Source organism: Anabrus simplex, chromosome 1 (assembly GCF_040414725.1).
Source record: "Anabrus simplex isolate iqAnaSimp1 chromosome 1, ASM4041472v1, whole genome shotgun sequence".
Taxonomy (NCBI): domain Eukaryota; kingdom Metazoa; phylum Arthropoda; class Insecta; order Orthoptera; family Tettigoniidae; genus Anabrus; species Anabrus simplex.
Genome location: NC_090265.1, coordinates 1370432590 through 1370459328, shown reverse-complemented (window position 1 = coordinate 1370459328; position 26739 = coordinate 1370432590).

Here is a 26739-nt window from a genome sequence, read left to right as displayed (position 1 = left end):
TATCTAAATGGAAGCAATGTCAAGCAGGTTCAAAATTTTACAGCTAACATTCCAACATCTTAATATGAGAGCGTGTTTGGTGATTTATGATGTGATGTCGATGTTGACCAGCAGGAATAAGAATTCTACAAAATAATTTGAATTATCAAACTATTATCCCCTGCAGGGTGGTTTTAAGATGTATAATTTAACACTAGCAAATGTGCCATGCTTCGTTACGGTATTCCACATTGCATACGGATTTCTACGTAAATTGTTGTACATGTAGTGAGTAAGATTATATTAAATTCTGATGACATGAGTTATGGATTTAAGAAAGCGGTAGCAGAGGAGAAATTTAGGTACAGGAATTCGTAGATAAGAAAATGACTTACGGTGTTATAGGCTAAACAGGTAAGGTAGAGGAAAGAAATTAAATATAACGGAAGTAGAAGAGAAACACAGTCAAATTTATAGCAAATCCCAGAAAACATATTAAGGTGTGAAATAATAGGCTACACTCTGCGTACTGTTGAAATATTAATAACCACTCTTAGAGCTATTCGAACGCGATTGTAATCTCCAACGGTATTCCGCAAATATCCAGCAGAATGGAAGCTTGACGTCTATCTCGCCTTCAACCCAACGAACCACCACCAGTATACATGAAACTTCCGAGAGAAATTGTGAATAGCTGATGGAAATGTGGCCTGCCATTATCATCAAAACTTCCCTTAGATCGGAAACAACGTATGAGGTCCTTCCCGTTTTGTTTTTAGGATAGCGCTAACAGATCTGCAATTTAATATCATCTTACTACTTCAGGCGTAGTTATTTTACGTAGAAATCCGTATACAAGGTAGAATACCGTAGAGAAGCACGGGTGCATTTGCAAATTCTGCAATAAAAACGGCTCTTCAACATTTTTCGGGAGAATACCGATCACGAGGGAGCCCACCAAAATGGTGGATGGACTTGGTCGCGGAAGACTTGCATTTAGTGGACCGCAATCCTCAAGACATCGTAGACCGGGGCCGAATTGTGAAAATGTAGCACATTGAATGGGAAGAACGCAAGGAAAGAAGGAGATAGAGAGAGAGAGAGAGAGAGAGATTGTTGAGTTGTAAACTTGTATTACAGTAACCTCTGGCCTTTCGGTGCTTTCCCATTGAATGTAGTCAAATTAAAGCAAGAAAGCTTGTAGTTTTATATGACATGAAACAGTGACCGTAACTTTTCGTTTCAAAAGCCCCATATGCATTGGCGAGGATTAAAAACACAGCTGCCTCGGTAAGAAGGAAGTGATGATGCACTCGACTATCATGTTATTCTAGCAGTCACATTAGATTACTGTGTTTTGGTTTAGTTTCCAAGCTGTAACATTGAAAAACAATGCCACACAATTTTGGTTCCATTACTGTAAAACTGAATTTTCATCACCTGAATAATCAGTTACATTCCGAATTAAATCGTTATTTACAGTAATCTAAGAGTTCGTTTCAAAACATTGCAACCGTACCAATTCTCTCCCAGGCGTTTTCCATAATATTTTATATTTTCCTATGAAATATTTTATCAACAGGGAAGATAAAATGATTCAACATACGTGCAAATCATATATATACGAGTATTTGATATATTACATAAATAGAACGAGGCTTGTTTAATTGTTTTTAGGATTAAAATTTCATAATTTCATTGGAACAAATAAGACGTTTGAAGAGTGCATTTATAGTTTTACTCGAATGTTCGTGCGTCATATTTTTATTTCAGCATATATCAAAACCTGATATCATTCCCAATAGAGATTGAAAATATAGTCGCGTTTTATATTTCAATAAGCTTACTTGACAAATGTGAAAGTTCATGTTTAAAGATAATCTTTCCGATAAGCCTGTTATTAATGAGAAATCGACTGGGTATCTGTTAAACAGTAATGCAATACGAAATTCAGAAGAATGCTGGGTGCGGAGAATTCAGACTCTTCCACAGTGAGTACAGTTTGAGAACAATCAATGAAATTGACAACATTGCACAGCACTCACACGTCACCGTGTTGTGCACAGTTATACGAAAACAAATGCGCACGTGTAGTTTATGAGTTATTTGCCGGCTTCCTCAGCTATATGCAAGAGACCAGCGAGGTTACCAGAGCAACTGCTTGACCGAACACGTATATTTGGGGACAAAATATGACGGTCTCAGTTCCTAGAAGCGAGCGGGAAGTCAGCAGTCAATCACACCCTGCACCCTGCTGAGTTGACGAGTTGTAAATGATACTTGTTTGATGTGGAGTCTTGACCCATACTTCGTTGTGTAGTGCAGTAGACCGGGCCGCCGCTGGAGAGGGGTGGTGTGAGGCGAGGTCGTCATGTTTTATCCCCAAGTATACCAACCTGCGTCCGTGCCACGCGCCGGGCTCAAGCATCCATCCCACTTTCGCCACACTTTAAACATTAAATGGGTTAGGTCTTCGAATCTATACCGCATAGAATTATGACAAAATATGTTACATTTCCTATTCGGAGAAGTTTTATGCCCTTCGGCATGCTCTACCATTGACCGAAAACTCTTTAAGCTATTAAGATATAACTTACAAAAGTTTATGGAATATAAGTACGCCCACTTGTCGAACCTGAAAGTTTAGAAAACAATCATATATCATAGTATGATTTGTATTTCGTGCATAAAGTTGTGATAGTGCAAATTACACACCCTCGCACTATATTCAGAAGTAGGAGATATTATTATTGCCATTATTCGATTTATTATTATCATTTCAGTTTTATATTTTGTTCTAAATATTTTAGGTTGAAAGGTCTCCATATGTGATATGAGTAATTTGTTTTGTACAAACTGATGGGAAAGCAATGCTATTTTCAACTCGGAAACTTTGTATGAGTCGTGTGGAACAAACCAGAGTCCGTGGATATTGTTAATGTCCTGGGATCCGAAAGAGGTTCAGGGCATGTTCTTGATACGAAAAGCAGATCTTCCACTCGTGATTGGCTGGCCAGGATCAATCTAAACGTATCATCTGAGAGGAAGGGGGAAGCTGAGGTCTATTTAGCCATGTGAGGAAACGGCAGAGAGGATATGACTTCAAACTTTGATGGAGCGGGCTTGATTTCAAACTTTGGTAGCAAGAGGAGATGTAACTTTGGTGGAACGTGGTCTTGTAATGTTTGTGGAATGTGAAGTGTGGTAATAACCTACAACTGTGGAGTGCTTCGACACTTGGTATTGTATAATTTGTGGCAGCTTGGAATTATATGTTGGTGAAAGCTATGGGGTACTCTATCTCATACTTTCCATAATTTATGTTCTGGAACAGCAAGCGTATGTTGCTCGAGTGAATGTACCTTTAAACCAAGTGTTATATTCTGCCAACACAGTATTATAAGGTACAATATCTGTGTAATATTGAACCCGTAATTCTACGATGAGAAAAATATTTTTTTATTTTTCTCAATATTTATTTCAAATCAACAAGATACTTTTATTTTTGAGGGCAGCCATGTTGCGCTCCCAGAGCCTCGCTGTCATGTGGGAAGAATCTCACCCGCGGCAAGCTCGTGAAATACCGTGATACCTCGGCGGACTTCGAGCACATAATAATTCTTCAAATTCACGGAATTCTGCGTAACGAGAGATTTTGGCAACACAGTAAACGCAGAAATAAATAATCTAAATTATCCTTAAACCCTACGTGAAGACATAGCCCCCAGGGTAAAATATAAATGCACTTAAGCCTAAGTACAAATCAGCGTCAGATCAATGGACTAGCTCCACGTGCCAAGGTCAATGAATGAAGAAAGCCCGCGAAACGCCCGGGCAGAAATAATTTATTTCACCTGTTGCGAGTGTGGTAAAATTATGAGATTAACATCCAAATAAATCACAAGTCTGTACGGAATTCTGGAACAAGTCTCATGAAAATCAGTCTATTGGACGCGAAATTAGCAGATTACGCAATCAAGCTTAGTAGTGTGTGTAGCGTCCCTCATAAGACTATCAAAGGAACCCCCCACTGCATATTATTCAGTGTCGATCTGGTTTTTGAAGCAGCGGCAGCTTACGCCCGTCGTCAGCAGAAAATTGTACGAGATTGATCTACAAATAACTTAGTAATTGTTCGTGGCTGAGGTCCACATCTTCTGTTAGAAAGGGAAGGTGATAGAAATTCTTCTGAACTTTTTGCCGACAAACTGTGAAAGCATAGGCGTCTGTTAAAGTACACAGCAGATTTTATTGTATCACCTCAGGTGCGTTTGAAAGTGTTAAGAGAGTTGGGAAGCTGGTCAGAGTAGGGTTCTGATTTCGTTATCTGTTGAACACCTGTTGTGTGGGGTGACAGAGAGACGACTCTTGGAAGAAGGTAGACAGTCGCGGTTGACTGCAGAACGAGGGAGGTTTATTGTACAAATTATAACGAGGAAAGTGCGTAATTTGTGTTGTAATTTAATATCGTGTGAAAAGGCAGTGTTTGTAAGATTGATATGTTGGAGAAGATGATGTTATTTGTACCAATGTGCGGCTAAAAGCACGAGGTCATCTGGCGACAATGTAGCCAGAATACTGGAGATGACGCCACTTGCAGGTCTGTCTATATTTGTATTATGTTGTAGTTAGATTTTATTGTCTGTCCCAACAAACTTTTCAAGATGAGCGTCGGGTTGATATTTGTAATTATCAGGCGAAAAGTGTTATAATTTTGGTTAGCGTGTGAAAATTTTAGTTTGTAAATTTCACGTCAAGAAACTGTAAAATGCGACGTTTAAATCTGGTGTTAATGTTCCATGAAATATTGTCCAAAGTGAGGAAAATCAGGAAAGCTATAATGGTAAAGTAGTCGTGGCGAATGTCTTAATTTCAAATATCAGTTGAATTCAGAAATGTTTGTTAATAATAATAATAATAATAATAATAATAATAATAATAATAATAATAATAATAATAATAATAATAATAATAATAATAATAATAATAATAATGTCTACCGCGGGATAAAGAAATTTTTCTATGTTAAAAGTGCATTTAACCAGTATGTTTTACAAGGATCGCAGGCATTTAGATAATTCCAGTGAAATTTGATAGAGTTATGTTTTATTCATGGGAAGTAAAATTTTGTGACATCGTGTATGTCGATGATACGAAAAATAGCGGTGTGTTCTTGTATTCTCGAGGTCCGAAAGTTGTAGTAACAGTAAAGTAAAGAGGTGTATTTTATAATGGTTGTTGTTTTCACAAGAGGATTGAAATATGAAAAAGGTCTTGGAAATATAAGAAAAATGGATTGAGAGCGAAGAATTTATATATGTGGAGATGAGAGGGATAGGAATACTGAAGGTGAAAGGGAGCCTGGATTTTAAGTGATACCGCTGGGATAAGGCGAGGAGAATGAGTTCTGAGACAGGCTGTATTGTGGCAGGCTGTAGTGTTTTCCGCTACCAATCCGAAATTTGAGACGACTACTGTGTGAGGCACCGTAGATTTCTAGTAAGATCCCAAGTGAAAAACGACTCTAGTAACGGTTAAAAATCTTGGTAGTAAAAGTCAAGTGACTAGTTACGTAAAGCCCGTATGAATATTAAGATAACGTGACCTCAATGATAAAAGAGCATTTAGAATACATGGTTGGTGTTGTACTGAATTTCGTTTCACTGGAGAGTCATTGATATAAATATTTGGAATTGACGGTAGGCGATTTGAGAGCTTCCAATGCGGTAGTGATGATTATTATTTTGAATACATCCACTTTATAGGTAGTGTGTTGGGAATTATCATTTCTTCCCTAAAACTTCATTGCACAGGCTGAGATTGTGTTTGAGTTGGAGAATTGTTCGTCACCTATATTTCTTTTCGAGCTCACGTTCTGTAACGAGATACAGACTTACTGCATTTTCCGACTTGCATTCGTTTAATAGTAAGAGACGTTGTTCCGGTGTGTGTTACTAGTCTGACCAGGTTTACAATTGAAATGTCAGAGTTTGTTTAAAATTGCTAGTTCGCCTGATATGCTAGGGGATGCGTAGTACGACCCATTTTACGCCCGACCATAGATTTAGGACGTCACATGTTATCCTTGGAGTTACTGATGGTGAGACGTCCTAGTTCACGCCCGACGATAGAATTTGGAAGGTATCGTGTACATAGAGATTAGTGTTAGGATGTACAGATTTTAAGTGAGCCCGACGATAGGTCTGGGATGTCAGCTGTACATACTCAAGTCTCAGATTAGATGTTTCTTTTGTTTTTGCGAAGTGACATGGGCGAAGGTAGCATCCACAGTAAAATATGAAATATGATGAGGGTTGCCCAAACATTGGATATCGACCTGACGGAGATTAAATATTTTACTGCAATTCTCCATGCGTGTTGAGTTTAAATGATTTCGATATGTTATTTTATTTTACGGACTTAATGTTTTGTCGTTCTGACGTCCGTTTTGTTTTTATAGTGTGCATATTGACACTCAATGTATTAGTGTGAGACTTGAGCTGCGAATGCGGTTTCGATTCGTCAGCCAGTAGTGTTATTTTATTTTCAATCTTTGTCGTTCTTTCACTTTTATACGTAGCTGAATTCGATTAAGTGATCACTTTATAGGTAGTGTGTGGGGACAAACAATAAGTAGATGGATCTGTAATGGTAGTCATTGTTTTAAAAGGAAAGAATTCCTTAAAGTTGTAGTATTTTTCAATGTGGACTGGTAATTTTATTAAGCGTAACATAACCATTTATAACCTGAAAATCGGTTCAATAATAATACTTTTCAAGTGATTTACCACTTTTTAATTAACTTCAGTGTTTGGCATTCCTTCTAAATGCGTGATGAATAAGTGTTTCCTGCATTTCGCAGTTTTTGTTCCTTCAGAACGACGTAACGTAAGATCCTCGCGGATCATGTTGTTGTTGGTTCCTTCCGAACAGCTGTTTGGGTGATGAACATTTAGCATCGGGATTACCTTATCACTTAAGGGTGTCATGAACGACAAATACATGGTGGAATTTTATTTCAATTGTGAATGATGCTGTTAACTGGTAGTGAACATTACACTTTCCCATAATATTTCGCAACCTATCCAAAGCAACTGATAGTCAATTTGGTTCGATTAAGGGTCCATTCGGCGGGTGTTCCGTATCCGTAAAGGATATTCGACCGTTGTGTGCAGATTATAGCTCATATACAAGTTTTAACGCTATCACAATGACTACTTCGTGTTTCGTAGACGTTACATCTACATATATATATAAAATAAGAGTTTTGTCTGTACATTGCTCAGATTTTGAAAATAATGTTATTTCTGTATTGGTCATGTCCACAGTAATCAGGAAATGTATTTTTTACTTTTCCGTAATGTCTGTCTGTCTGTCTGTCTGTCTGTCTGTCTGTCTGTCTGTCTGTCTGTCTGTCTGTCTGTCTGTCTGTCTGTACACGCATCACTAGAAAACGGCCGAAGAGAATTTAATGAAAATCAGTATGCAAAGTCGGGGAATAAGTCGCTATAATCTAGGCTATAAATAATTTTATTCACGCTAATAGAAATGGTAGTTTAGGGGAGGGCCGAAAATTTAATTTTGAAGTATTTACGTTTCTAATAGTCCTATCTTCATACAAATTGGTTTTCAAAGTCGAGGAATACGTCGCTATAATCTAGCCTAAGAATAATTTTATTCACGCTGAGTGAAATGGTAGTTTTGGCAAAGGCCTAACATTTAATTTTTAAATATTTACGTTATTAGTGGTCCTATTTCATTGAAAATTGGTATGCAACGTCGGAGAATGAGGCACTACAATTTATGCTATAAGTAATTTGATTTACGCTGAGTGAAATGGTAGTTTAGGGGAAGACCTAAATGTAATCCTCAAAAATGTATATTATTAATTGTATCGAAAAACCAAAATTATAGAGAATTAAATTTCAAACCATTTACGTATTGTACATTTTTACCGTACCGGCTACAATAACACAGATATTTATGAATTTGTTTTTTTTTTGTTGCTAAATCCATATCAACGCCGAGTCACGAGAAAATGGGTTAAGAGAATTTAATGAAAATCGGTATATAGAGTCGGAGAATAAGAAACTACAGTCTAAGCTATAAACAATTTTATTCATCCTGGATGAAATTGTAGTTTAGGGGAAGGTGCCTAAAATGTAATTTTTAAATACCAATATTATTGGTCCTGTCGAAAAGTACTATATAAAAAGTTATAGAGAATATAATTTCCGATCATTTATCTTTCATTCAGTTTTACCGTACCGACTATGATAAGAGTGGTATTTCAGAGTCGGAAGAAAACGAAGTGTGAAGGCCTATAATATCGAAAGTGCATAACATGGATCAACAATAATATTACATTGACCATTGTTTATTGTGATGTTGTTTGTCTCTTATGCTGCCTCTCAACTCCGATAGATGGGATTACTGCTGCGTACCGAGTATAACAGCCTGACTGAATATTGGCGGGAAATAGCCGGGGAGTTAGAAAACCTTCTTCTTTAGCAAGTCATTCCTCTGGTTTATATATTTTCTGATACAGCTGGCACGTAACACACTGGATCATCATAGTATTTCAGATATTCGATCCCTACTCTGACGCGCTGTTTTGAATGAGCAGTGTGCATACTTAAGGCAGAGCCTCACTTAGTGGTGGTGGTGGTAGTAGTAGTATGTCCAGGTCTAGAATAACAATTTAGGCCTTTTCCAAATTATAGCACCACAATATTCACTAAATAACTCAAAATTCAGCTCTAAAAAGAGCCTTTTCTTAAGAAAAGCTTCTTTCTCTTCACTTTTATTAAATTATACATTCAATTTATTCCAAACTAGCAGTGAAGAGGAGGTTTCTCTTCTGGCTTGGAGGAAAAATTTGCCTTCAACTCAGATATTTCCACCACCAGTGTAGTAAATTGATATTTTCCGACTCATCGGGTACTCCTAGGAAACAGAATATTAATTGGGCATAGTTTTTGCCCTGGGAGTCTCCACTATTCGACCCTCTCTCCGCCGAAGAAAGCCGAAGAGTGTTCGCGGATCACGGTTGCCTGCGGTTTGGTCATTCCAGGTCTGGAACTTTAGACTGTTAGATAGGCAGTGTAGTACTGTTCGTTAAAAGTGGGAAAATGTGTGGTGTTTCATTTGAACGAGTATTTCATAATTTTAAAGCATTGCTTTTAATCGCGCCATTCCTATTGACGTCAGTTAGGAAAACCACTAAGATAGTTTTTCTGAGGATGTAAAAAGGCATTATAATGAAAATATCCCAACCTGATTGTGACTGATGGTATGACATTGGGTCTACCATTACAGTGAAAATTCCCTCAGTCTTCATTTGAGAAAAGATGTTTGGTGACCTCCCGTCGCGTTTCTAGGGTAACGTTAAGAGCAAAGACAATCTTGCTCACAACATGTACACTACCCAACCTAGAATTCTGTATACAATGTAGAATCCCGTAGCGAAGCACGGGTACATCAGCTAGTTTTCATATAATTTAGAGAGCGCACTTGTGATTACGATTGTTTAATAACATGACAGCATAATGTCTTCCTATTATGGTTAGGTGATGATTACAAAGATCTTCTTCTTCTTCTTGATCTGTTTACCCTCCAGGGTCGGTTATTCCTTCGGACTCAGTGAGGGACCCCACCTCTATCGCCACAAGGGCAGTGTCCTGGACCTTCAGACTCTGTGTCAGGGGATACAACTGCGGAGGATGACCAGTACCTCGCTCAGGCATTCTCACCTGCTATGCTGAACAGGAGCCTTGCGGGGCGATGGGAAGATTGGAAGGGATAGACAAGGAAGATGGAAGGAAGCGGCCGTCGCTTTAAGTTAGGTACCATCCCGGCAATAGCCTGGAGGAGAAGTGAGAAACCACGGAAAACCACTTTCAGGATGGCTGAGGTGGGAATCGAACCCACCTCTACTCAGTTAACCTCCAGAGGCTGAGTGGACCCCGTTCCAGCCTCCGTACTTTTCATGGCAGAGCCGGGAATCGAGCCCGGGCCTCGAAGGGTGGCAGCTAATCACACTGACCATTAAACCACAGAGGCGGGCGAATACAAAGATACCTGTCTGTTTTGCCTGAGCGTACCAGAAAGCTCAATGTTTTCACGACACGTATAAAACCGCCGGTTACTTGGGCTGCATAAAACGAAATTAGTAGGGATAAGAGAATCACCTGATATAAGAAAATATAAAGGTCGAATAATACTGTCCTACGAGACCCCCTCTTAATCATTGTAGGATCAAATAACACTTCACCTAATCTAATTCTCTGAGTTCTATATTGTAGAAATTTAGACACCCATTCAACCACTCTTTTGTCTGGTCAATAGCCCTCATTTTCATCAGTAACCCCTATAATACACGCTAACAGAACCACTGGATTGATCAACAGCGACACAGCCCATATTCGACGACTCTCCCACAGAGGTGAATGTTGACCAGCGGTTAAGTTACGGACTTCCAGCATTGTGCCCAGTGGTCAACAAGTTAGAAGTTCTGTTAACTTCTCCAGTGCGATATACCATTTCTATGCATACCTGCATAGTAACTGTATACATGGTACATAATGATATGGAGAAGTTATCAATTAACTTAGCAAACTATTCATTGCGTCCAATGACGGATAAATACATATTTTAAGACGATAATTGAACAAAACTAATTTCTATTACGTTAATATTCAGTCAGTGTGAGGGCGCTTTAATTCTATATTTTTTCTGTTAGATTTTTAAGATGTACCGACTCAGACAGGTATTATGGTGATGATGGAATAGGGAAGAAAGTTAGGACTGGAAAGGAAGCGATCGTGACATTTGTTGCGATACAGAATCAGCATTTTCCTGGTGCGAAAATGGGAAACAAAGGAAAACCTCCTTTAGGGCTGCCGACAGTGGAGTTACAAAACACCACCTCTCAAATGCAAGCTAACGAGGTCCTATTCGTGCAGCCCAACTGATCGGTGCAATATTTTTGACCGTAAAAATTGTTTATCTGAACTTATAAATTTGTAAATCTTAATATAAGAGTCACTGTTGTATAGGAATATTGATGGCTGCATACCCATTCATACTCTCAAGTTCATCACAATTACGATGACAGAATCTCTTTTCGTGTTTTTTATTATTTCAAGTAAGCAGAAAATTTGACAGCCAGAAGACGTAGTAAGTTCACCTTCAAGGAATGTAATTATGTAACGGAAAGGTACGTCATTTACGAGTCAGGAGCAGATCTCATTTACTTAATGTAATTCTCCTCACTCCCGTGCTTTAGAACTATGTGTTTACCTATCACACTCTTCCTGTCTTGGTTATGAACTACGATGTTCAACCTCCCGCATACTCCATAGCACTCAGACAGACTCTCTAGTAGGACTTCAAAACCCACACACAAAGAGTTTGATCACGGATTGTAGACTTTCGGAGTCAGTACTCGGGGATCAATTTTGTTTGACTTTCCAAAATGATACAGGCGTGGGTCAAACGTGCGTGAACCCAAAAATGTAGTTTATCAAGAGAGTGTTAAAAATGAAAATTACAGTTACAAATACAACCATGACCTTAAAAATATTATTTTTCACCCTCGCTCTCCAGTGTTGCTCATTTTTTCCTGCCCCAAACTTCTTCCTCTTCAGCATTGACATCATGAAGGTCCTGTATGGCTTGGTCTCTCAACTAAGGATTCAAGATTTCACATACCGTGGTGTGATAAGAACATACTGCAACTTGGAAGATGAAGAAATCAAAATTTCAATAGGGACTGCCACCAGGTGATATTTTTTCGTTTAAAATTACTGTGACTATAGTTTTCCGCCTTTTTACCTTCGTGATATTGTACTGTGCTGATTTCTGAACATAAGACACCACATAAACATGGGATACTACACATGTTATGTTGTAGACTTGACAATGCATAATAAGGGTGAGGGTAAGGATAAGCAGGACATGACTTTTGATCCACATTCGCAAAATTATAAACTATAAGTCTCCTAGGCATTTGCGCAGTGGAAGACAGTGGTGCTGGGTCCAAATAAACAGCACATAAGTTATTGCCCGCAGATAGGAAAACCTGGTTTATCAAGACTTTGATGAATGGATGATAGAGAATCAAAGAGGAAATCAAGAAACAAGAACTCAATTGGTGCTACCTAAAGAATATTACAAAATGTCAAGGTAACACCAACATAAACATTTCATATACGAATTAATACAACAAACGTGTGCTAGAATGATGAATTTATCGGCGAAAAATGAACAGGGACTCGAAAAGTTTCAATGACATCAATCGAAGAAGAAATATTACTCATAGCTAGGGTTCATTGCTCTGCAATAAGACCAACGTATTAGATAGGTAAATTGCCTCTACATTTAACCGCCCATGCGTGCGCAGGTAAAATAATCGTGGTAATTACGTACTAGCTAAGTACTTCACGAGTTAAGCCAAAAAAATGAGTAAAAACTGGTTTTTAATGCCATATCGAACAAAAATCTAATGTGCTCTGGTGACTAAGGAGATAGTTCTCCTGTTATATAAGTATTAGAGCCCGGATTTCCATGCACTATCAAATCTCAAGAAATGCATGCATTCATGCACTATCATATGGCAAAACATGCACAATAAACTGGAATATATGCATCACCAAAATTCAGTTCCTTTTGAAACATTGTACAGAAACTGCCCTAATTTCTCCAAATTGTCTTGATTTAAGCCCATCGCTCAGCACATTCTTAAGCAAGGAAAATGACCCTTTTACATCACAGGAAGTGATAGATGCATACTTCAATGAAGACATTTGGACAAATGAGGTCAAATTGTACATCTTTTGAATTTTCACCACAATACGTCTTCTAAAAGCTTGACGAATTCAAAATCGGGATTTGAATTAATTAATTTGTTCAACTTATCTCTAGCTGCGGCAGCAACTTCTCCATGCCATGACTGCAGACACATTTGAATGTCCTCAATAACCGGTAACGATTGCCTGCTGTGATAACAAAGACGTGTGACGAGCGAGAGTTCCGGGTAGGACATTCCAGGATAACAACGGTAGAGGGTTCAATGAAGAACCAGAGTTTGTAAGCTGCTATCCCAGTAACGCGGCGCCACAGAAGTGCGATACTAGTTTTCTTTTGTTCGTCTAACAGACGAAAAATGAGCCGTCAATGATTAATGCACAATTTACGGTTCAATTTATAGCAATGTACAACTTTAAAACTGGGATACCTTATTCCTAAGCATTAGATATCGACGTGGGGACTTCCGAAATATGTCATTATTTACACAAGGAACAGATAAGAAAGTGTTTGGTTAATTGGATTATAAGATTTGTACCGTACGTAGGCTACTAACTTTGATTGTCACATAGGATGCCAGGAATACATTCTCTCCGTCTCTCAGTAATAGACATACTGTAGCCTATAACGTGGAAAAATTGTCCAAAATTCTGCACACTAACATTCAGGAATGGCACTATCATGCATGTTAACAATTTATATGCGTCAAAATCAGAATAAAAGTCATATTATGCAATATTAAACTTCCAAATATTCGCTATTAAATCCAAAATCTTCTAAATATGCATTATGCATGAATTTTCTGCTAAAATGGCCAAAACATGCAAACATGCACGGAAAAAAGACGGTTATTTGTAATTGTTAATTCGTAAAACGAATATTTGCAAAGTTTGAGAAGTGTAGCTAGCTTATTGAATTACATGCATTTGCATGGAAATCCGGGATATAATTATTATAAAATTTGTTACACAGGTGAATCACGTATCAATTTATGGTCAGACATAGTAACAATAAATTATACTTCAGTCATAGTAATTAAAATAAGATTTCAAAATACAATAATCTGGATCGCATTTAAAGACACACAATAACACTTTAAGAAGAACTTCAAAATGTTCATATCAACAAGAGAATACAGCAATATCCCTACACCTTACAATAAGGCAAGAAGAAGGATAGAAGTGCATAGCAAGAAGTTATGGAAAGAACAGTTCACTAAAAACATCATTAGAAAGGATCAGAAAATTTACACGTGCATTTCAGTACACGATTCTGACGTCAATTCGCTCATGTAGGTATTTGCACCTAACCCTTTACTGCATGAATTATTTTTTGTTTACGTTTGGTGAAGAAAATTTCAAGCTTCAATATTCAACTTACGTTCAGTGTTTTAGATTTACCAGCAATTCTTAACTGGGGCTAATAGCTTAACACTCGTATGCGATGTGGATTGCCATAACGGGGAATATATACGATTTTTCACGATTTCACGCTAAGCTTTTAACATTCAAAGGCCGAACATTACTGCCTACTGGCCATGGGTACGTATTGCAGGGCGCAAGTATATTTGCACGACCGTAGGTCGGTAATGTCTTTGAGGTTGAGCCAGAGGTACTTCTCAGAAGCCTGTGGTAATGTGATGGGGAGGGCCCACGTAAAATAAACGGTGGTTGGTTCGCGTGGATGCTGACGGGGTGGAAGAAGTACCTTCTTTGTCTTTAAATGACTGTACAGTTAAAGGTGTGCCGGAAAACTACCTCTGTCCACAATCTGTATCCATTTATACAGGTGAAAAGTTGTATGTTGCCTGAGGGCAACAGTATGCAGTAAAGGGCTAAAGGAGCGAGGTGCAATAGGAAGAAAGCTAGGATAGTGACAGGAAATGCTGGCATCAATACACATTTCCAGTTCCAAAAACCTAGAACAAAAGAATGCATGAAAGTGTGGTGGAGAACTCCTGAAAGTCAATTCGCTAGCATTGTCGGTAGGTAGTGTAAGTTCATCAAGACAGGATACTTAGAGGTTGCTTTTCTGCATCATTACACACCCATTTTAAGTCCAAAAACAAGGCCTATTTCACGAATTCAAATATATTACATGAAGCCGTACAAAGCGTCGATACTGACAGGGAACAAAACAGTCCACTAGGACAGTGAAACCCTACACTTCTCAAAACATTCCTGTTTAGCAATATTTAACAGTGGGCCGATTACCTTAGATGTTAGGCCCCTTTAAACAACAAGCATCAGCGTCAATAATTAAGAGTCTTTCTCTCGGTCCACCTCTCACCCTATTTCAAACAGCATGATGAACGGTGATCAGAAGATAATCCAGCTCTCTGGCTCGAATAGCCGCTGGGACAAGAACTAACGGGCGTGGAGACGAGGCACAATTTATATACAGAGACTGAAATTGCCGAGAATTTTCGAGATAGGTAGATGGGAGAAGACTCATACATGTCCAAAGATGACGTAATTGGAATTGGCAGAGAGTCGCACAGTATTTAATTCAAAATTATTTTGCAGAATCTCAAAGTTCAGTATATACAAAACAATTACCCTACCAGTGCTACTGCATGGCTATGCAAATTCTGTCTTAACTACTGTAAAATAAGCTTTCGAGCACTCATTACGTTTCGAAACAACTATCTCAGGAAAATCCTAGGTGTTTTAGAAACAACACAGCAATTAAAGCATACGAACGACCTATAGTGACTAATTATGCGTAGGGAAGTGCAACGTGAAGATATTTAATGCAAATTGACATTGACACATGAAGGAATTTTTTTTTTTTTTTTTAGGGGCTTCACGTCTTCACGTCGCACCGACACAGATAGGTCTTATGGCGACGATGGGATGGGAAAGGCCTAGGAGTTGGAAGGAAGCGGCCGTGGCCTTAATTAAGGTACAGCCCCAGCATTTGCCTGGTGTGAAAATGGGAAACCACGGAAAACCATCTTCAGGGCTGCCGATAGTGGGATTCGAACCTACTATCTCCCGGATGCAACCTCACAGCCGCGCGCCTCTACGCGCACTACCAACTCGCCCGGTACATGAAGGAATAATGCATGTTTTATCATCTGTGAGATGCAAGACATGTTTCTTAACCAAGATGATTAGAATATGCCAAAATAATTAAGTACAAATACGCAGGTTTATTTTATGTATTCCTCTTTTTTAAAGCAGGTAAATAAGCTATTGTGAAAAATGAAAATCATACAGTATTTGCTATTAAGTATACTTACTCACAGCAAAGTCTTCCAAATATTCTACGTGTGACCTACTTAGTAAAATACATTTTATTCACTTGTGTCTATGAAACTATTGTGAATTGGGACCGAGGCAACTTATGTAAAATCGTACGTCTTAATTTCGTCAATCCAAATTATGCATTTCACTCATGACTGTGAAATTTAATAATATGAACAACAGACACTAGAATGTTTTACATAACATTTGCCATTAGTTTTTAAATAATATTTCTTAAAATAATTGCAATATTTCTTAAAATAATTGCAATATTTCTTAATTTTATTTTAATGAAGAAAAGTATTATTTAGAGTTCCAAGTCTGAGATTCTAGTTTCTGTATTAGACTTGGGTCTTACAAGCTAAACAAAACAAGAAACATCTAAATAGTTAAGTAATTGGCGTAATTATTTTGTAAATGCTGCATGACTGCACAATTTACACCAGAATATTTTGCAGTGTACTGATGACCAACGGATAACTTTAAAAAATTGAGAAAGTCTTAACAATATGTTATTAGTAAACATTAAACCAACAAATTTTCACTTTTCAAATCACAGGGCTATGGAAATAAAAAAAAAAACATTGAATTTCATTAAATTTACACAAACGAATGGTCTACCTCCCCCCTCAAGGGAATTATTAAAAAACTAATGTCCAAGTACCTTCATTCATTAAACCTCTTTCCATCTTCCCAAGCCGGCCTCTGAACCAATTTTTCTTCCCAAGTCCACCTGTTCCTTATCACATACCTTATGTTACATAAATTTGATGCCCTGATACGCCTGGATTCTGACAAGGAATTCGACACCGTGTGGCATCCAGGCCTCCTTTATAAGTCTCCGTTGCTCCGCATCCTATCACCGTTTACCATGTATACAAAACTGCCCCTGTCACGCCTGCTGTGGTAGTAGGAATACGGCTTTCACTGCCCACCATCAGGTGTTGGCCTACGCCGCCCCCCTCTCCCCACCAGCTCATCAATTATCTTATCCTTATCTATGGCCAAAAATCCGCTCGTTCGTCTGACGGCCCGCCTGCCCCATTTCGTGTAAGAATAGAAATAAATTCTCTTCGATCCAATCCAGTAACCACAGGCTAGCTGTGCCTCTAGCTCAGCCTCAAAGACATTACCGACCTACCTTGTAATACGTACCCATGTAAATTTCATGCTGTACAATGTTTAATAAAAATTTTATCTCCAAATGTTCTTCAATTGCGGGAGCTGTTCTTGCACTGAGCCCCTCAGTTGCTCTACGCTAAGCTCTGAACATTCAAATACCGATCATTACTGCCAACTGGCCATGGGTACGTACTGCAAGGCGCAAGTATACTTGCACGACCGCTGGTACGTAATGTCTTTGAGATTGAACGAAAGGTATTCCTGAAGTCCGTGGTAACTCGATGGGGAGGGTCCACAGAAAATAAACCGTGAAAGAGAATGGGTGGCAAACAGAGAGGCTGTAGTAGATGTAAGGTAATACCTAGAAAAACCTGTGTGTAGAGATGGGAAAATGCTAACATCATGGTGAACTGACGAAGTGAGAGCAGTTTGTAAACGTAAAAGTAGGCGTATCAGAAATGGCTCCAAACAACGACTGATACAGACAGGGAATGCTACGTAGCTGAAGGAAACAGAGCGAAACAAGTAATTGTTAAATCCAAGAAGAAGTCGTGGGAAGATTTCGGTAATGTCCAGGAAAGGCTAAGTCAAGTGGGAGGGAAGCCGTTATGGTCCATAATAAGGAATTATAGAAAGGGGAAAAGGAAATGGAGAGTGTTTTTGATAAATCAGGTGAACTCATAATAGATCCGAGGGAATGGACAGATGGAAGACATATTTTGAAAATATTCCTAGCGTAGAAGGAAATATTTTTGATGATGTGGTGAACGACCGAGCTTATGAGGAGAAGGACAATGATGTTGGTGAAATTACGCTTGATGAAGATGAAAGGATGATAAATAAACTTCGTTGTCATAAAGCAGTAGAAATATATGAAATTAGATCTGAAATGCTGAAATATAGTGGGAAATAAGCAATGAAATGGCTTCATAGAGTAATAAGATTAGCATGGAATATTAGTAAGGTACCTTCTGATTGGGCAAAAGCAGGCATTGCACCTATCTATAAGCAAGGGAACAGGATGGATTGCAACAACTATCGATGTGTTTCATTGACCAGTATACCAGGCAAGGTATTCACTGGCATCTTGGAAGGAAAGGTGCGATCTGTGGTTCAATGTAAGTTGGATGAAAACCAGTGTGGTTTCAGACCACAGAGGGGCTGTCAGGATCAGGTTTTCAGTATACGCCAGATTACTGTAAAATGCTACGACGGGAAGGAACAGTTATGTTTATGTTTTGTATATCTAGAGAAGGCATATGCCAGAGTGCCGAGGGAAAATTTGTTCGCCGTACTGGGGAGCTATGGAATTGTGGGCAGATTATTAAAAACAATCAAAGGCGTTCATGTTGACAGTTCTGCTGCGGTGGAAATTGATGATAGAATGAGTTCGTGGTTCAAGTTACTTGGCTGTAATATTTCATCTCTGACGTTCATAGTTTGTATGGAACATCTACGGAAAGGTATTAAGTGGCAGGGAGTGATTCACTTAAGAGGAAATATAATAAAGCGTTTGGCCCATACAGATACTTAGGTTGGGAGTACAAAGCTGGAACAGGTACATAATTTCAAGTATTTAGGATGTGTATTCTCCCAGTATCGTAATATGGTAAGTGAGAGTATCTCAGGGGGAAGCAAAAGCGGTGAACTGAGTTCGCAGTTGCCATCAAAAGTATTCTGAAAGAAAGTCGTCGGCATCGGAACGAAACCAACTTTAAACCGGTCTGTTTTTAGACCAACTTTGCTTTATGACTGTGAAAGCTGGATGGACTGAGGATACCTTATTCATAAATTAGAAGTAACAGCCATAAAAGTAGCGAGAATGACCACTGGTAGCAACAGATGGGAACAATGGCAGGAATGAGGAGATTAAGGCTAAATTAGGAATGAACTCAGTTGATGAATCTGTACGTATGAAGTGGTTTCGATGATGGGTCATGTGAGGTGAAAGGGTGAGTAAAGTTTACCAAACATAATAATGTACCCGTTCATAGAGTGTAAACGAAGTAATTGGGGTCCAAGACGACGGTGGTTAGACTCAGTTTCTAACGATTTAAAGATAAGAGTTATATAACTAAACGGGGCCACATAACTAGTTAGTTTAGTAAATTCAAAAAGATTTGCACAATATAATGAAGATGTACGTAAGTAGTAATTATAAATATTTAAAATTTAAGCGACAATTGTGGCAGAATATCCAGGTGGATGGTAATCAAATTGTGAGTACATAAATTATTGAATGGTTAATAGCTGCTCTGAAATTAAGAAATTGTAAAAAGCAGATCTATTTCCATACATACAATGAAAACTCCCGGGTAAGTAAGAAGTAATGACTTCTAATATTCGTTACCTTGACACTAAGCGGATACAATATTTTAGGTTCTATGCACGGTCGTCTTTGTCCCCGAAATGAACCTGGTATTCACTGATGGTTAGGCTGACTGATGTCCAGAACCATGAGCCTCTCAAAAGAAGGAACATTTGTTTCTCAATATTTTTCGACCTTCCAAGCGAGCCGGACATGCTTTTGCCAAATTAACTAAGCATCCTGCGAAATCGCATCCTATTACTTTACTAGAAAATAATGTTAATTCATGTTCTCGCTCCGAGGTGGTGGAGCTGTTATCAGGCGCATATCCAAGACAGGTGAGGTGCATGAAATTTCGTAACGACATAACAGCCTTCGTGCTAATCTTACATTTCTAGCAGTACCTGGAATTGGCCCAGGTCCCCAAGGACGGTAGCTAATAGCACTAATTGTTACGCTACGAAGGTCAGTAGTATGTGCCCATCATTCATTTACTGTCACAATTTTGTATGGTTTAACAGTATAGGCAGTTTCCAGTGTTCAGAAATTCTACGTATGAAAGGCTACATAGTACATCAATACCTGAATACTGAACACATTATGGTGGAACGTAGGCTACTTAATTGCCGGCCCCGTTGTGTAGGGGTAGCGTGCGTGCCTCCTACCCGGAGGTCCCGGTTTCGATTCCCGGCCAGGTCAGGGACTTTTACCTGGACCTGAAGGCTGGTTCGAGGTCCACTCAGCCTACGTAATTAGAATTGATGAGCTATATGACGGTGAGATAGCGGTCCCGGTCTTGAAAGCCAAGAATAATGGCCGAGAGGATTCGTCGTGCTGACCACACGACACCTTGCAATCTGCAGGCCTTCGGGCTGAACAGCGGTCGCTTGGTAGGCCAAGGCCCTTCGAGGGCTCTAGTATCATGGGGTTTGGTATGGTTTAGGCTAGTTAAGTGCACTGCAAGCTCTGGTAGCTCAAAACATCCATATCCAGTACGTGGAGCTGTGAAAATGCAATACGCCATCCACGATCACTCTGTTTTGTGTATACCACGTGGAATATACAGGATATGTCGAAAGACCCTTTCCGTGATCCGTGTAGTTTTTTTGGCTATTTGTTTTACGTCGCGCCGACACAGATAGGTCTTATGGCGACGATGGGATAGGAAAGACCTAGGAGTGGGAAGGAAGCGGCTGTGGCCTTAATTAAGGCTTTTGCCTGGTGTGAAAATGGGAAACCACGGAAAACCATCTTCCGGGCTGCCGACTGTGGGGTTCGAACCCACTATCTCCCGAATACTGGACACTGGCCGCACTTAAGCGACTGCAGCTATCGAGCTCGGTCGTGTACCTTTCCTTGGTAGCAATTCATGTCGTAACTTTCCCTTGTTAACTATCAATAATGGGACGAATACGGTCCTGTGGGATGGTGTAAACTGATCATTCTAGTTCGCGACACAATTACTCTAGTTTTGCCGCCGGTATCTAAGACCGGACCAGACTGCGCCTAATCCAATTCTACTCATGCACTATGGGGAACAAGTCAAGTTATCGTACTATCAAGGGATTTGTGTAGGGTGCTTAAGGTTCCACGGGTGATAGGTGGAGGGCATAGCGCTATCAAAATATCGCATCTCCCTTTATGGCATCAATGATAGCAGAATTGATTCAATTATATAATAGAAGTTCTGTGAATAAACACCAGAGGTGAACATTATGTTGTAGACTATGACCCAGTACATCAAGAATCCGCGAGCTGATTTTGTGTATCATTAGCGTATTCACTGCGAAACTACAGGGCACTTGGTCGAAGTCGCAAAGGTAAAATACAATTATTAACACCGAGACAGAATATTATCACATCACTGAGCTCAGCTCTTGTGTTTCTTTCATTAAGCGCACGTTTTATCGATATCACTGGAGGTGGAATGCACAGTGGTGCGGTTATTATTATTATTATTATTATTATTATTATTATTATTATTATTATTATTATTATTATTATTATAAAGTCCTTAAGATTTATATGTTGAAATAAACTCTTTAATCATAAAATCCATACGTTACATTCTTGAAGATGTCGAAAGTGCTGACGTGATGACTCATTCAAGCAAGATGCTCGTGTTGGTAACGTATTCACTTATAATGTGTGTCATGAATACAATTGATCTACAGTATTGTTATTAAATTTCCTATCGGAACTGACTGCTTAGTAGTGTGAAGATATTGAATGTTCTCACAAGCAGAGGTGCTAATATAATGTGAACCTTACAATCATCTTTAAAAGTACTTCTTCCTTTCATTCTTAGCGCAATAATTTTTTTTTGCTAGGGGCTTTACGTCGCACCGACACAGATAGGTCTTATGGCGACGATGGGACAGGAAATGCCTAGGAGTTGGAAGGAAGTGGCCGTGGCCTTAATTAAGGTACATCCCCAGAATTTGCCTGGTGTGAAAATGGGAAGCCACGGAAAACCATCTTCAGGGCTGCCGATAGTGGAATTCGAACCTACTATCTCCCGGATGCAAGCAATAATTTTTGTCTGAACAGTTGTGCATACTGAAGTCTTTTCTCATACTAAACTACTTGCGAGAATCAGATTAATTTATAACTTCTCATTATATCTACAACTGTTTTTAGTTGTACCTAGCAAGACACCCGTGCTTCGCTACGTTATTATACCGCTACTGAAATTTATAATTGAATGCTTATTGTTTTAGATATATAATCCGCCGAAATTCGCGATCTGACTCGTTTTCTGCGAGAATCCGCCAAAATTCGCGATCTGACTCGTTTTCTAATAGATTACGGCAAGTTTCCTCCCATTTTTCAATCTTTCTTTCCAGCAATCATCTTCGTATTTTCCGGGTTAGGTCCAGGTATTCAACCCGGTCGGTTGGGTCCCTAAATCTTTGCCATCTTTTCCTATATGCATTTAAAATATGGATCAAATCCTTCAGGAGATCCAGCGTGGTTTCGTCTTGGGTGCCTTGGCGGTACTGAACCCGCGGCCGGACTGCATTCTTAGTCATTACCCGTCCAGGACCCGTTACCAGCGCGGTCCGCACATTTGACGATGGTCCAGAATATTATTATTATTATTATTATTATTATTATTATTATTATTATTATTATTATTATTATTATTATTATTATTATTATTGATGTTCTGGACCCACAGCAAGATGCAAGACCGCTACTTGGCGGTAAATTACATCTGCTGCCATTGTCATTGTTGACAATGTGACCAACACCGTTGTCGCGCGTAGGCAAGTGTGCGGGATTTCTGGCGATATGAAAGACATACTTCCGTGGATTATTGACTTATTTTAGAGGTGAACAATCTGACGGTCAATGTCTTTCCTATCGTTTATTTCAAACGTGTTTAATTTTTTATTTATATGCCAAGTGAATACTGTTATCTAAGAACGTCCTCCGAAGGAAAAGATGGCTGTTGAAAACGAACCCAGGAAAGATTAAAAATGATAGGTTTATAATCAGAATAAGTACATCGAAAATCTACAACCTGTTTCCAGTCATTCGACAGGGTCAGGAATGGAATGAATAAAGCCCCAATCTAGCGGCGACAATAGGAATTGTACCGGCTGCCGAAGCCTGTCGCACTCCTCTGGGGCAATGATTAATGAATGACAAAAGAAATTAAATGATATTGGACAGTGTTGCTGGAATGAATGATGACAGGGAAAACCAGAGTATCTGGAGGAAAACCTGTCCCGCCTCCCCCAGCACGAATGTCACATGGAGTGACCGGGATTTGAACCACGGAACCCTGCTGTGAGTGGCCGGCGCGCTGCCGCCTGAGCAACGGAGGCTCCTTATAAGTACATTATGAACAGTAAAATCAATTGGTCTCACCTCCTTTTACACCCCATCGCCGTTAATTTACACCCCCCCCCGCCAAAAAATTAAAAGAAGGCCTGTTTCTTTATATTTAAAGGAGATTCCAAACACCAATGTTGACGTCTATTACTTTCAGTTTTGAAATATAAGTATCCCCATTAAAAAATTCACTTTTTTTCACTTCCTTTTATACACCCCCCCCCCAAGTGAAGTTTCCGGCAAGAAATACTTGTTTCTTTAATATTAATGGATCTTCTAAATACCAATCATCACGACTCTAACTTCTCATGTCCTCATGATAGGAATTCAACTCCTTTTCACTCCCGCCGACCAAGATGGTTCCCCCCCCCCACCCAAAACGCGTTTTACTTCGTTTTAAAGGGGATAAAAATACCAATTTTTACGTCTGTAACAACTTTAGTTTTTATTAGATGTATGTATTCTCATACAATTAAGTCAATTAAATTTTCAATTCTTTCACTCCCTCCCCCCCTTCATTGGATTTTCCGAGAATATGTGTTTCTTTACTTTTAAAGCAGATTGCAAATATCAAATTTCACGTCTGTAACATATTCATTTTTGAGATGTCAATAGCCTAATTAAAAGAGTTCAACACCATTTTCAGTTACTTTTACCGCCCCTTCTACCCAAGTGGTATTTCCAAAAAAAAACACGTTTCTTTATTTTTAATAGAGATAAAAAATACCATTTTTCACTTCTGTAACATGATAAGTTATATACTGTAGAAATTTTCATTTTAAAATTTCACCGCTTTTTAGTTCCCCTTAAGTGGAGTTTCCAAAAACAAATCACCTATGTTTCATTACATTTACAGGAGATTCCAAATACCCACTCTTTACGTCTGTAACATTTTACGTTTCTCAGATATTTTGTAGATAAAGTCTTTCAAAAATTCACCCCAATTTGTCACTCCTGTTTAACCGCCATTAATTGGATTTTCCAAAAATAAAATATACGTGTTTCTTTATTTTTAAAGGAGATCCCATATGCAAATTTTCAGTTCTGTAATATCTTCAATTTCTGAGATATATGTATCCTCATTAAAGGCATTCAACCTTATTCATCCTTTTACACCCCTCCTATTGGGATTCACGGAAAACAAAACAATACGTGTTCCTTTATTTTTAAAGGAGATTATGAATACCAATTTTTACATCTGTAAACTTGTAAAGTTTTAAGATGTAGATGCACTCATTTTAAAAATTCACCCCTCTTTTCGCCCCATTATTTGGATTTTCCAAAAACGAAAAAATACCTGTTTCTTTATTTTAAAAGTAGATCCTAAATACCAATTTTCAGGTCTGTAATATCTTCAGGTTCTGAAATATAAGTAGCCTCATGAAAGGCATTCAACCCCTCTTTCACCCTTTTCCACCCTTCCTATTGGGATTTTCCGAAAACAATAAAATACGTGTTTCTTTATTTTTAAAGGAGATTCCAAATACCAATTTTTACATCTATAAACTTAAAACGTTTTGAGATATAGATAAACTCATTTTAAAAATTCACCCCCTTTTGACCCCTATTAACTGGATTTTCCAAAAACAAAAAAGTACGTGTTTCTTTATTTTGAAAGGAGATCCCAAACACCAATTTTCAGGTCTGTAATATCTTCAGTTTCTGAGATATATTTATCCGCATTAAAGGCATTTAATCCATTTTTCACCCCTTTTCACCCCTCCTATTAGGATTTTCCGAAAATAAAAAATACGTATTTCTTTATTTCTAATGAAGATTCTAAATACCAATTTTTTCATCTGTAAACTTTAAAAGTTTTGAGATATAGATGCACTCATGTTAAAAATTCACCCCGTTTTCACCCTCCCATTAATTGGATTATCCAAAAACAAAAAATACGTGTTTCTTTATTTTTAAAAGAAATCAAAATTACCAATTTTCAGGTCTGCAATATCTTCAGTTTCTGAGATATAAGTATCGGTATCCTGAAGAAAGGCATTCAACCCCTTTTCCACCCTTTTTTACCCCTCCTATTGGGATTTCTGAAAACAAAAAATACGTGTTTCCTTATTTTTAAAGAAGATTCTAAATACCAATTTTTACATCTGTAAAATTTTAAAGTTTTGAGATATAGATACCGTCATTTTAAAACTTCACCCCCATTTTCACCCCCTTACCGATGGAATATCCAAAATTCCTCTCTTAGCGAGCACCTACATCTTAATATGAATATATCCCCAAAATTTTGTTCCTTTATGTACAGTAGTTTTGGCTCGGCGATGATGAATCAGTCAGTCAGTCAGTCAGTCAGTCAGTCAGTCAGTCAGTCAGTCAGGACAAGTTATATATATAGATTTGGTGGTTTTTGAGTGTAATTTATTTTCACTATATAATTTTCAGGTTTGACCTTAGGTAAAGATATATAAATGGGCAGTCTATTTATTTATACCGGCAAGATTAGTGCTATCAAGTCTTTCTTTACATATAACCAGATTTATTAAATATATAATATTCATACACCCACTTTAAATAAAGTTTAAAATTAATGAAAATATTATCACACATATCGCAAGAAAAGATGATGTTGCACTACAATGAGCCATTCGTAGGAACATGGTTTTATTTTCCTGTTTTTAAGCGTTCGTCTACAGACAGATTCTTATCTATCAAGACTAAAACCATGAGTTCAATTTAAAACTGGCTGTTAGCACTGGTGATGCCAAGCAAATTTTAGTTTGTACACTGTGCTGTATATGCCCAGAAGATTAAGAAAGCTGTCAGTTCTTTCTATACAAGTGATATAACCTCATGCTAAATTTATACATGTACAAAAAACTGATTAGAGGACTTTTATTTAGACGGTTATCCATAATTCATTGTCCCGTAATTGATTTACGTTCCCTCATTATAGCTCTGCAAAATATTGCATTCAAAATAATAGCCAGTAATTGAATTCAGAACTGTGTATAACAGAAAACGCAGAGAATATCAGTGTTCCGTGGCTTCCCAAAATTCAGTCAAAACATCCCAGCCCAAGACGGGGCAACACCATTGCCTAAACAAATTCCCATACAGCTTACAATTTCATATTCATAAAATATAACAGTTATGTAAACATTACAATTCCTCTCCAACGTTTGTGTGGGTTGAATAACGAACTCAAACAAGCATAACAGGATAATTTTATGTGCAAAACAAGGTGTTAATATATGGCAAGTGAAGATAAATCGAAGTCAATGTGCAACATAAACCACATTTCCTCTTATCAACCAAACCTGCCACTGCGTAACACATGAATTGCAATAGCTCAAGCAAGTAGACTGTATTGTAATTTGGTAGAGAAACAGTTCTGTTGTACGAATGAGTTACGTAAAATTATTGTTAGTGATTAGATCATTTCCGGAACCATGCTCCTAAGTTAATCCGTGTGAAGTA